The 13914-nt window shown below is 42.3% G+C and overlaps 1 protein-coding gene across 4 annotated transcripts in view; it reads right to left on the bottom strand.

Annotated features, from left to right (window-relative positions):
- The window catches only part of PPP4R4 (protein phosphatase 4 regulatory subunit 4), a 90354-nt gene that overhangs the window by 353 nt on the left and 76087 nt on the right, over nt 1-13914 (bottom strand). For all 4 annotated transcript variants that reach the window (XR_010613904.1, XR_010613903.1, XR_010613906.1 and 1 more), the window contains 2 exons: nt 6944-7050; nt 640-754 (listed from right to left, as the gene is read on the bottom strand). The gene's annotated coding sequence lies outside the window, so the exon portion shown is untranslated. The remainder of the gene's footprint in view (nt 1-639; nt 755-6943; nt 7051-13914) is intronic.

Raw genomic sequence — 13914 nt, forward strand, 5'->3', positions numbered from 1 at the left:
TAGCTTTGCAAGTATAGGAGTGTTGTTGCTTGTAACACAGCTGCTTGCTTTGTGTTAAGCTAACAGCGTAGCACTTGGGTCTCTGCTCTTGTCAGGCTTTGCTTGGACTTGTCCTGGCCTGCCTGGGGTTTTGTTTAGCTTCTTTGTTTGTAACAGTAATTATCCAGCAATCAGGTACTATTACTTAGTTTGTGGTTTGTATTCTTTTTTCTTAACTTTATACAATCATATGGTATAACATTTACATATTGTTACACATATAGACATATCTGTACCTAGAGGTATGGAGAACAAGCAGTTATTCTGCATAAAGTGTCTATGGCTCTAGAATGACACATAAAGGAGTACAGGCATGGCAGGATGATAGCAGGGGATTGAGAGCACAAGCATAGGGTGATACGTGATACTGGAAGCCTCAGGGCTATAAAAAGCTCACCAGGGCTCAGTTACTGGTCATCAAAGGACTGCAGCCTTGGGAGCTGGCTAAAACCAGTTTCAGAGATAACTAGGATAACAGAGATTGAGTTTCCAGTGTATGTAAAACACAGCACAGTTAGTAAACTGAGGTTTAATGTGGACCTGTGAACCAATGAAGGAAGAGCAAGGGGTAGAGCATGTGAATAAAAGTATAAAAATTACCCCAAGCAGACCCCAGAGCACAGAGTTTGCATCCACCACCCTCATACTCCTCCTGGCACGGATGCAGGATGTGGTCGTCCTGCTGTCCCCTTTCCTTTGTGCTGAAGCCATTGACCTGAGAAACCAATGGGACAAAGAAAGGGTAAGCATAAAACCACAGAATGGGGAAAATACTAACAAAGAAAGGGTAAGCATAAAACCACAGAATGGGGAAAATACTAAAAAGTTTGTGTGTATTAATTTAGCTATGCATAATCTGAACTGCAAGTCTTAGTATTGTAATCACACTAGTAATCCTTGGGTGAGACTCTTAAGATTTTAAATATACTACTAATAAATTCTCATCTTTGCATACAAGGCATGTTTCTTTTACCAGAACAGGATTTTGAGTACAAGAAATTGGTGGGAATTCAAGCCAGCTACTCTGTTCCTTGGATACAAAAAAATTGGTAATATCAGTGAGTCCCATACATACCTGCGTAGAGCCAATGGACAGAACAAACTTACTTCTTTATTGCTTCCTATATGCAATATGAAAATACCCCATACAGTGCAAGGCAATCTCTGAAATGAGTGGATCTGGAGGAGGAGCATGACCAGAACCCTGTCCTTTCAGGAAGAGACAGTGCTGCTGAAAATATAGTGCTCCCCTGACAGACTCAAGTTGGAGGATGTTGCAGGCCACAGATGTGAACAAGCATGTCTAATATCTCACTTGCTCTCTGTCATCATAATTACTGCAGGATGTCAGAGATATTGAGGTAGATCCCAGGGCTGGGGAAAATGGGAGCTTTCACCATGAAGGCACCAGCAGCTGCTACCCATGGCTGTCTACAGCTTTTCTTCCCTCTACCAAGTGACACCTGAATGGCTGACATATCACGTGCAAAAATGTATCAGTGACAACAGACACGTACAGCACACCTCTTTGGCAAAAGGGGAAGGTGTCTGGCAAGGAGACCCAGGGCACACCAAGGACCTCTAGGGACCTTTGCCTGACCTGCCTTCTCATCAAGACCCCTTCCACATGTTGGACCACAGGGCTTCTAGCTCTTTGCCCACAGCTGGATGGAGAGACCATAGGAGAAGGCTGGCACAGGGCTGTGACATGACCTCTCCGTGTCACGGAAGGACCAAGATCTGTGCAGCAGAGGGAGGACAACCAGACCACCCTCACTCCCTCTGGGTGCAAGGGGACACCCCCTGGCAGGAGGCTGTGTCCCACAGCCTAGGGACATTCTGGGTGACCACTCCAGGGCTAACAGGCACCCCTCCACTCTGCTGAGGTGGCCAGAGGACACCTGTCCCATGGAGAGTATTTCAAACCACTTCGTGAGTGTGGAAATTGAGGAAGGCAGTACAACAGGCATCAGTATGACTCCCTTTTCTTTGCCTCCTTATCTTATCTTGTATACTGATACACTGTTACTCAGTCACTAGACATTTAGCAACTTGACCAAAAGCACTTTTTTTTTTTTTTTCACTGCATAGCCATAAACATAAGATTTCATCATTATTTATTCTGTCTTATCTTCAGTAACTGACCCAGCCAGCTGCAGGTTAGTGGAAGGCATCAGCTTGCCTCTACTCCCTGGCAAGGGATAGTAGCTCTTCCAGAGGAGGAGAAATCATAGCTAAAAGCTCTAGTAGGTTGGTTTCCTCATGGTTACTTGGAAAAAATATTAAAAGCAAATCTTCCCAGGTATAAAAGACTGTGACTGTCCTTCTGTGACAGCTACACAGAAGCTGCTATGGCAAAATCCCTGTGTGCTCATTCACGTGTGTCAGAATCACCGCTCCCAGAGTGACCAGCCTCCAACCAGAGCTGTCATTGAAACATACAGTTTTGCCGGTGTTGGGGCACTGATGACTATCAGCATTTTCAAGGACAGTTTGTTGAAGGCCAGGCGTGAACATGGTTGTGCGGCTTGTTGGTCACAGGAGACCAGTGTGAGAACTGGTTGTGTTTGTTGATCTCTCTCCAGGCAATTTGAGTATACAGATTTGAAGTACTCATGTTATGGCTGGATCTAGTTCTATGCATTATTTTATGTCCCTGGGTTTGCTATGTTGGTATTTTCTTTACACAGAGAATCTATTTGCCTGCTAAATGATACAGCTGAGAGATTATCAGACTCCCTAGTATGTTGAAATAGCTGGCTTCAAAGTAAGGGAGATAATTGTTTAACTAACGTAAGATGTTTGGCCACAGGTAAAAGTCTAGTGTGACTTAATATTTGTATAACATCCAAAACTTTAACTAAAGCTTTAGCAATATATACTGGAGGGATTTACTTTTAATATATTCCCAAAATATATCTTGAGTTCCTCACACATTAGTGGGAAAAAGATACACTTCCTGAGTAGCTTTACAGTGGCAATGAGCTCAGCCTGCCACACTGGGCAATGATGGTGAGGCCATCTTTGTAGCCCACTGGCATCAGTCAGGGAAGCGTGGCAGACTCAGCAGTCTTCCTAAACAGGCAGATCTCATATGCATTACTTCTCAAGAGGTCAGCTTCCCCTGGTCACAGGAGAAAACCTTTCCAATTGTTCCAGGGTTTAGTGACATACAAACGCAAGGTTCAAGTAACAAAGGGTGTGTTTAATCTGGTGGTTGCAGAAAAGTTCAGCCTCCCTGGTTAGCATGGGAGGCCAGCTCACTCTGCTTTTGCCCATGGCCACCAGGACTGACGATGTTGGGGCCAAGCCTGACTCTCTACGAGGCCACTTATGTTGAGAAATCAGGGGCATCCCTACAGTGAAGGCTGAGGATAAACAGGACCTTGGGTGGAAGGAGTGACAGGGTTGTAGCTCCCAAACTGCCAAGCGGAGAGCTGCTGACCATGATGCAAGAGTCCCTGTGTCATCCACAGTGGGCCCCTGCCTGTGCTGTCCTTCCCCAGGTAGCACACAGGGGGACAGCAGGGGAAGCTGGAAGTCTGGATTTGGGAGTAGAAATGTGTTTGCTGCCACATTTGGAGGCATTATCCGCCCTGCAGAAGACATACCAATTTCCAAATGTCCCCTTTAACCTGATACAAATAAACCCCACCTATTTCGGATATAGCAACTGGGATCACTGTACCATTGCAAAATCAAAAATAGACACTTCAGGGCAGCAAGCTCCTCTTGTTTCAGCTAGGCTCTGCCTACTGTGTATATCAAATTGTAACTGATGCAGGTTACATTTACCAGCACAGGGTACAATGACTTGTGGAGTGCTTCAGAAAGAGGTGCCTCTCACACTGCCTACAGATGGGGAAGTGACCAAGACTCTGTGACAAGGCTGTCCCACCAGCTCTGTTCTCTTGATGTCCTAGCATTTAGCTGTGTTCAGTGTTACCGTATTTCTTTCCTGCACATGCACACACACATGCTCATCTTTGGCGTATGTTTTGGGAATGCAAAAGCATTAACCACTTTTATAATTAAACCAAATTACTCTATAGCAGATTGTAGCTAAGACACTCTCAATGAGTCAGAGAGATTCTGTGAGAAAATGCTTTTCTAGCTTATATCGGGGTTTTTTCCAGTCTCTCGGGGTAAATTTAAGATAACCTTTATGTTTGCATTGCAGTGAGCATGCTGACTTTGCATACTTCTTCCACCGCCACGCCCTGTTGCTTGATTTTAAACTAGGAGATAAACCTCTGGGCAAAGAATCCATTGCACAGCTTATTTTTATTTTCAGCAGAACTCATTTCATGAGTGCTTAGGACCAAATTTCCAGCCTGGATTCAACTTTTCCTTTTGCGGCTTATCTTGTTTGCTTACAGGCTTTCATGCTGCAGACTGGCCTGAACACCTGCATCCATTGCATCTGTTTGAACTAGATGTGCTGTTTACCAATATAAACTGCAGCATGTGCATAATTAAGTACTAAATTGGTCCTCCTTGCCTGAGCAAGGACAGTTAAAACAACAGCCTGCTCAGTGAAGTAATATGGTTATGTCATTATACAGTTGCTTCCTACAGATTGTTTATGCCACTTTCCCCTGGGCAGAACAAGTCTCTCACTGGCCCAGCTCTCAGTGAGAACTCAAAACCCATCACACTATGGCAGGCCTGGGCACACCTAGGGTGAGAACCGCTCTGTCAGGTAAGCATAGGAATCACACAGACACAGCAGGGCGATGCACCTACTCCTACGGTGCTGACTAGCAGCAGAAGTTAGGAGTTTTCAAGGCGTCACATGTTGAATTTTGGTAAAAAATGCAGAAACTGTTGTGTTAGTTTAAAAAAAATCACATTTCCTTCACATTAATACTGCATGCACACAAGAGCAAGGTTCTCCTATGATATGAAGGATTAGTTTAAAGCCATATAGTTCTAAAGTAATATGTTTCTGTACAGAAACCTTTGTTCTTTCATAGAATGATAGAATAGTTAGGGTTGGAAAGGACCTTAAGATCATAAAGTTCCAACCCCCCTGCCATGGGCAGGGACACCTCACACTAAACCATGTCACCCAAGGCTCTGTCTAACCTGGCCTTGAACACCGCCAGGGAAGAAGCATTCACAAGTTCCTTGGGCAACCCATTCCAGTGCCTCACCACCCTAACAGGAAAGAACTTCCTCCTTATATCCAATCTAAACTTCCCCTGTTTAAGTTTTAACCCATTACCCCTTGTCCTATCACTACAGTCCCTAATGAAGAGTCCCTCCCCAGGATCCTTATAGGCCCCCTTCAGGTACTGGAAGGCTGCTATGAGGTCTCCACGCAGCCTTTTCTTCTCCAGGCTGAAGAGCTCCAACTTTCTCAGCCTATCTTCATACGGGAGGTGCTCCAGTCCCCTGAGCATCCTCGTGGCCCTCCTCTGGACTTGTTCCAACAGTTCCATGTCATAAGAAATTCTTTTTTATACAAATAAAATACTGCCTGGGTTCAGCAGTAGCAGTCATTTTTTCTCCTTCTTAGCCGCTGGTGCAGTGCTGTGTCTTTGACTTTCGGCCTTGGAATAGCGCTGATAACAACGATGTTTTTACTTACTGCTCAGATGTTTTAGTCTGACCAAGGACTTTCTGAGTCTCATGCTCTGCCAGGGAGGAGGGGAAGCCGGGAGGAAGCAGAGACAGGACACCTGACCCAAACTAGCCAAAGAGGTATTCCATACCACAGCACGTCATGCCCAGGATGTAAGTGAGAGTTACCCGGAAGGGCTGGCTCTCTGCTTGCTCGGGCTGGGTATCGATGGGTGGTATTGTATTCTTTTCCCTTGTTATTTCCCTTATCATTATTATTACTGGTGGTAGCAGCAGTGGTTTGTGTTATACCTTAGTTACTGGGCTATTCTTATCTCAACCCGTGGGAGCTACATTCTGTCAATTCTCCTCTCCGTCCCTCCGGGAATGGGGGCAGGGGGAGAAGGGAGGGGAGTGAGCAAGCAGGCTGCATGGGTTACTGACTGCACTTAAACCACGACAATTTGTCACCTGGCAAAGAATTTAAACTCAACCAAGAAGTCACTCTTATGCTGGAATAAAAGTTTACACAAGGATTTAGCATAGCAATATTTTCCCATCACAGTTCCACTGCATTATTTCCTCATGAAGACAGCCCTATGTCAGTTAAATTTAGTCTGATACAATGATAAAACATATCCACGCTGAAAAGAGTGTTAGCTTTCCTCTCTCTACTATTTGTAAATGTCTGTATCTTACAGGCTTCTTTCTTCAGATGAAAAACACCAGTTCTCCTTTTTCCATATTCTCTTTAGTGCTTCCAAAGTGCCTGCATGGCAGACATGCTTCTTCTGTAGCCCACCATGTTACGCATTATCTGGGAAGAACAACTTGATCTGATAAACAATAGCAGGAGTATGAGCATCTGAGCACATTGTCACATATGGTCCACATTACTCATATACAAGTCTAAGAAGGAGTTGAGACCTGATGCCTGGCACATTTGTCTATACACTCCTACCTATATGCAGTACTGACAAGGTGGATTATCACTGAGTCTGACAGGTATCAAATTAGGTCCAATGACTATATCCTTACCGTAAGGGACTGCAGAACATCTTTGTGTCCAAACTTAGATTTTCCTGTGCATATTACAAATATGATATGCCTAAGCTATAAGATAACTATGGTTAGGCTGAAGATATAAGTTTGGGTTTCAAGTGTATAATGCTAAAGACTAAAGCTGTTCTCAAGTGCTCTTTTGATACAAACTCCTCAATTTCATGCTATTACTGCACTGGTATTCACAAAAGCACTTGTTTTCCTGTTGGTCAGAGAGCAAAGTCTTGTTAAATATAGTCAATCACTCAATAAAATGCAGTTGGAATATAATACTCACCCGACATTTATCTTCTACTAAACAGAAACGTTGGCTGACAAGAAGTCTGACCGCAGGACTGGCTGTTCTTTAGGACAATGACTGGAACTTGAAGGCACCACTGCTCACTGAAGAAGAATGGGTGGTGGATTGTAATTTGAACCTCCTGTCAATGCAAATGCTTCCATGCTTATTACAATGCCAAAAAGAAAAATGAATACCTCTATCAAAGGCAAATTATATGATGCAGAAATCTCATATTCATTCTATAATCAGCTGCTGACCAAGTTTACTATCATTCACTATGGAGTGACTTCAGTGGGATCCAAAAATTGTTTCATTATCTAGGGAACAACATAGGTGCTTCCAATCAAAAATGTCTAAGAAGGAACAACTGAAGATGCTAGATGAGACCTTCTGGATGGTAAGAAGTGTGTCTTGTATGTGTTCAGTGACTTATTCTGATCTGGCCACAGACCCAGGAAGGGTCTGAAATAATACTGCTCCCACACTGAAGACACCATTCTCTTTAAAGGGATATATAATACAGTGTATTACAGGCTTTTAAACACTTCACTTTGGCACAAAATCGTGACTGCAGGAGACCATGAATCTCCTCAAGAAAAGCATAAAGATCAGTGCTGATACTGTGCTTATGGCTGTAGCTCAGAAAAGCAAGACCAACCTACAGCTGAATCTCCACAGAGGGCCTAACAGTGAAGGTGCTTTAAGCTGGCCAATTGTCTGCACCCTGCGGAAGCACAACCTTCTGCTCCAAGTGAGTCAGCATCCAAAGAGACTGCATTGATAGCACCAACCACATGGCAAAATGCTCTTGCTTGCCAAGGAACCTCTGTTCAATGAAGTCTCAACTTCCTGCAACCTTGATTGTCTACCTTTTCTTTTCCCCTCCTTCCTGCTGTACCCTCACCCTCTAGGTATGGATACTTACATAAAAATTGCTCATAATCATATCTCACTACTCTCTGTTATCCAGCAAGTGAATATTAAGGTTTCATTTCCCTGCAGCACACTGATGGGCTTAATTTACCAGCATAAAAATATCAAAAAGCAAACCTATGCACTTTTTTTTAAATATAGAAATAGTTATCTGGACCACAGATTCATTGAAAACAGGTTTCTGTAGCTGCTCTGGTGTGGGTTCTCTGATGGCTACCAGAGATGAGCTCATTGGCTCCTCCCACAGTGCAGGCAGTAAAAATGTTTCTGACCTGGATCAGGTCATTCAACTTCATGAAATCTGTATGAATTTGGCACGTTTCAGACCTTCATTGTTTTGTCAGTTTGGATGCAAAAATACTTTCCAATTTGTGAAAAAAAATGGAGAGAAGGTGAGACAGAATGAGACAGAGAAAGTTTAACCTGAGGTTCCTTAAAGAAAACAACCAAGCTGAAAATTCACTGAGTCAAAGTTGCAAAGTTGGATGGCATTTTAGCCAGGAAAGCAACTAAATGCTGTAGTATTCTAAAGGAAACCTCTCAAAAGAATTATAAACTTTTCACTCAGTTCCCATCAGGAAGGAGATTTATGCATTTGCTCCATTTCCCAAATCATTTTTCTAATATGAATGTTATTCTCACTAGCAATGTATGTGCATCCTTAAAAAGCTCCATTTCAAAGACGAGTAGGGTTGTTAAGTGATATTAGCACTTAAATCAAGGAAATTAATAAATAACACTTCACATCTGGCACTGCCCACATATTAAATGCAATGTTCTTATGAAACAGAAAGAAAACCATATTTGAGCTCCCACACAGCTCACAGACAGGGGTTGCTGTTCATTTAACTACTTCACTGTCTAAATATTTTTCCTTATAGGAAAGAAACAGTGGAATTATTACAATTTTTCAACTGATAATGGATTCTTAGTATGTCTGTTTCTTGAAAATTAATATTATAGATATGACTGAGTGATAGACACAAGTATCCAATGTCTCTGGCCTTACATTTGAGACTGTTATGGTTGTCTCCTATATAGAATCAAAGAATCATAGAATAGTTAGGGTTGGAAAGGACCTCAAGATCATCTAGTTCCAACCCCCCTGTCATGGGCAGGGACACCTCACACTAAACCATCCCACCCAAGGCTTCATCCAACCTGGCCTTGAACACTGCCAGGGATGGAGCACTCACAACCCCCCTGGGCAACCCATTCCAGTGCCTCACCACCCTAACAGGAAAGAACTTCCTCCTTATATCCAATCTAAACTTCCCCTGTTCAAGTTTTAACCCGTTACCCCTTGTCCTGTCACTACAGTCCCTGACGAAGAGTCCCTCCCCAGCATCCCTATAGGCCCCCTTCAGGTACTGGAAGGCTGCTATGAGGTCTCCACACAGCGTAGCAGCATGTAATTTATTATGCTTTTAACTCAACCTCACAAGAACTGTGCTGTGGCCATATGCCAGTTTCATATGGAAGTTGAGGAAAATGTTTGTACCTTCTGAAGGATTTGCTTATCTGTCCTTGCTTCTCAACTTTTTTGTTTCCAGTTAAAGTCAGACATTGTCTTTTAAAAAGGAACTGGTCCCAAGACCAGCATGCAGAAATGAACAGAAGCACACAGACACTGACTCATCTCATTGAAGACCAGGCAAAGTGCTGAAGCAGTTTAAATAGAGAAACCAAGTCCTGCAGGGAAACTAATCCCTGCCTAAATACTTTGTGAAGGCACAGTCAGGTAGATACATACTTTCTCTAGGAAGAAGAATTGCTTTTGAATACCCACCACGTGCAGCCTACAGGAAGCCCACACTCAAGCCATGAGAACTAGTACCAGACCTGCAGCAGGTTACTGTATTGATATCCATGTTTAAAAGGAAAAACACCAAAACCAACCAAACAAAAAGCCCCAACCTCACAATGCAGAGCTCTTTGCTAGCCACTCTGGCAATGTGGGTAACTAGTTTGTACTTAGTAAACCTCAACACATGTCACAAGTGCAGGAGGGCATCATTTGCTTGCCCTTTACAGAGGCCAAAGTGCAGAGGTTTCTTCATTGCATCCTGTAATTGCTTTAGGCCAGACAGTCAAAGACTGCAAGTCACAGGAACTCAACTTGGTTATCACAGCAATAAGGAGATGCATGCTCAGTGCATGTAAATATGGAATATGGATAGAGGATATTCCAAGTTCAGATGATCAGAATTCAGTGATGTCAAAATTTTCTGCCACTTTGAAGATGCAATAATGAGTTCCACCCCCCACCCCCCACCCCCCCCCCCCCACCTTGACACTTTGCAATTCCTGACTTTTCCTGACTTTAAAGTTGATTTTTTTCCAGGGATTTAAAATAGGAATGCACTTGCATTTCACATCTAGTGGAGAAACTGTGAGATGCCCTCCCAAGAGGACAGAAATATTTTCCAGTGCTTTTTTTCAGTTTGTGCCCTGTCTGCTGAAGTCCTGCCCCACAGTACAACCTTAGTAAGGCACAAAGAAGGGCAGATGTCCAAGCACACAAAATTATCCTGCTTTCCATCAGAGAAATAAAGGTTCTGATGACACCTGCTGGCTCCACAGGGACTAGGCCAACATCAAGCCCCTTCTTCAGCTCTTGGATTCTTGTATCCGAAAACACAGGCCAAATGAATTATTGAGAATGAAAATGTTCCTTTGCTGTGAGTTAGAGAATCACAGGAAACAAGGCTGGGAGTGATTTTAAAAGATCATTTACTCCATCCTGTGGAATAAAGTAGGATTCATGCTACTTCCATCATACCCCAGGCATGATTGTTTTACCTGTTATTTTACAGTTTTTCATAATTTTTGCATTTCCTATAAAAGCTTCCGTAGTAAGATGTCCTATTAGCAGACAATTAGAACTTTATTTGTGTGTTCAGGGACAATTAGACAGTGCTTGACTCTGAAGTTTAAAATATGAAGGGGTATTTCAGCTATGCATTATGAAATACTACAGCTTTACCACCTTGTCCATCTTGTACAGTAACACACCCATCCAACCCTGGTGAGACACAGGAATACATACCTTCCAAAGATGCTTTTACTACACAAATCCTCCCATATGAACAATTGCATAGTCCTAGTTCTTTGCTAAAAGGGTCAGACTTACAAACAGTGTGGAGCCATGAAAGTGTTTGCATCCCGCTGATTTCAATTATAACGTGCAGTCTTTGAGTGGGAGAAGCAGCAGCCACCTTGATGAATCATCTCGTTAACAAACTAAGTATATTCAAGAGACTATATAAAGAGCTGGTTTAGAACTGTTAGAGCATGTTAGTTTATGCCTTATGAGTAATTTCACAGTGAAACTTCAGAATAAATACATATCCTTGATAATCATCTCTGTGTATCTCCGGCACTACTCCTGGTACACTGGTATTGTGTTTAGACTAAGAAACATGGAAGAGGTTAGATTACATTCAATGCAAAAATGTTCCAAATCAACACTTTTTACATTAATGTTTCTTTTTCTCAGCAGATTCCAGCCTGGACAGTATTTCTGACTGCTCTCAACTAGCTTCATCAAGACGGGTGTAGATATCCCGTCTGCCCTTGAGAAACCAAATGGGTAGCCATTAGCAGGGAACAGAAATTCACAGGGCCTTGAGTGAAATGTATTTTTTGGTTATTGCCTTGTTTGAGCCAAACAAGAAACTCAGTTCCTAAAAAAGCTCTTACTGTGAACCTTGTACAGATACAATTATTTAACCCACCAGTTTCCTTCCTGGAGCCTGATTTCTTAGTTCTGCAATCATATCTCATAGACTACTTTGAAGCTCAGCTCTGGTCGAGTCATAAACATTGCTAAAATGGGGCACAACATGTAAAACAGAGGCATTACTTAAGCAAGGACTATTGCTTTACTGAGGAGCTTGTAATCGGAAGGAACTACAGAGAGCACAGAGAACCTGAGCCCAAAACAAACCAATTATTAAGATGATTGATTGCTCCACAGTCACTGAAGGTTTCCTGAATGAGACTGGGGAAAATAAGTAAGAGGAAAAACACCCACTGAAGCAGAGGTGTTGCCATCCTCACAAGAACTGCAAAAGGAGGAAAGGGGCTTATAACACAAATCCTCTGAATATTTGGAACAAGCAGGTTAGCCTGATTCTGCAGCATCCCCCTCCGCCCCGGTACTCAAGAGTCACAGGGCCTTTTGAGAGACTGCTGAGAACCTGGACTACATAATCACTGCCAGCTTTTCAGAGTTGTATATGCATACAAAACCATTTGTCTGTTAGAGAACAGACAGTATTTAGCTCAGCTGCTGACATACCAGTTGCCTGTTGCCCAGCCTTAGCACTGTGCTGCCACAGGTGCCCAGCAGAGATGCAACTGGGCAGCAATACACCTGTATTGCCCTTCCTTGTTCTGGTCTCAGGGGTGGTTTTGTCTTAAATTCTGCCAGTGTCACACACTGTCAGTCCCCTCCCAATAAATCACTCTGCGAATATGTATAGTTTAGCAGAGTGTTACCCATATGCTGTGTGGTGTTCTACTGCTCAGAAAGCTGAATCCAAAGGGCGACTGACAATATAAACAGTAGTTGGTGGGAGGAATACATTACTCTTAATAGTGTGTACAGGATAATCTAAGCAAGGTGTTACCCAGCATAAAAAATGAGCAAGGGCTTCATGAGTAAACATAGAGAAAGACAATTCCCTCAGATCTCTGTACACAGACAATATTTATTATAGCAGCCTCCTTTTTCTTCCAGGTAAAATAGGATTGATGTACTTTTTTAGATGATGAACTTTTTGTAGTCCAGAAAAGATTGAACTGAGAGATTCAAAGACTTCTTCAAGATTTCTTCAAACCTGTATTTTCACTGTCACTTATAAACAAGACTTTTTGAATATTAAATATTAATATTGTTGGATCTTAACTCGGGCAGGGCTTCCAGTGGTGACCATGCATGTCAGAGTCGTGATGCTAGGGCTAGAAAGGTTTGATTGCTATTGTAATTGAAAATAACATTGCTAATTTTGCTGAGCACAAAAGATGGGTGTGGGTTTTGTGTACATCAGGTTTTCCTTGTACTGCCTTCTTGGGCCACAACCACAGTACCACAGTCTGCAGAATATGTGTAGATTGAGAAGCACATCTTAGTAATGCAGTTTTGTTCAACCATATCAGAAACAAATTTCTTCCATATAATGAGCAAACATTGGAATTTTAACTGAATTAACCACAAATAAATATAGTCTAGGAAGTACAGAAAAAAAAAAAATAAAATGTCCAGTCTCCTGGACAGAGAACTGAAGTTCTGGGGCATTCATAGTCGGCTTTTTATGTTTAGGGAATATAGTCCATGATGTTAGGGCAGGGCCTTCATTCAGTAAGTCTGTCTTATGTTCACATGTTCTTCAGTACAACACCTATGCTTGGAGTTATCATAACCAAGATTGTTTCTAAAAGGAAGAATATTTTAAAAGAATTTAAACCAAGGAAGAATTTATGTACCTAGATCTTGTGACCTTTCATGTTCCCAATGCTGAACTTCTTAAGAGCAGAAAACTCGTAAGTGCCCTCCAGTAATGTGTCTTTGAGATGGTGGGTACAAACCTGGTCAGACCACAGAGGGGCTATCTATGTTCAGGTCTTAAGCACTTCCTATTCAAATCTTGCACTTTGTAAGCAAACAGTGTTGTCACTTTCATAGAAGTAATCATAGAATAGTTAGGGTTGAAAAGGACCTTAAGATCATCTAGTTCCAACCCCCCTGCCATGGGGGGTTGATACTAATCAACAACAAACCAAAGCCTTTTTGCATTGAATGCTGGATACCCAAATACTTTATGAGCTTTCTAAAAGGCCGTCCTTTCCTCTCACAACTTTTCCATGTAGACTGACTATAGTAATTTTTTTTTTATTTTTTTTTCCAGTGCAGTTGGAAAACAGAGACTTGTTCCCTTATCTCAAATTTTTAGGCCAAATTCTTTTTCTTTTACAATCCAAATCAGAATTAAATGTTGTGTTTCATTTGGCATTTTAAAAAGTGATTT

Source organism: Lathamus discolor, chromosome 6 (assembly GCF_037157495.1).
Source record: "Lathamus discolor isolate bLatDis1 chromosome 6, bLatDis1.hap1, whole genome shotgun sequence".
Taxonomy (NCBI): Eukaryota; Metazoa; Chordata; class Aves; order Psittaciformes; family Psittacidae; genus Lathamus; species Lathamus discolor.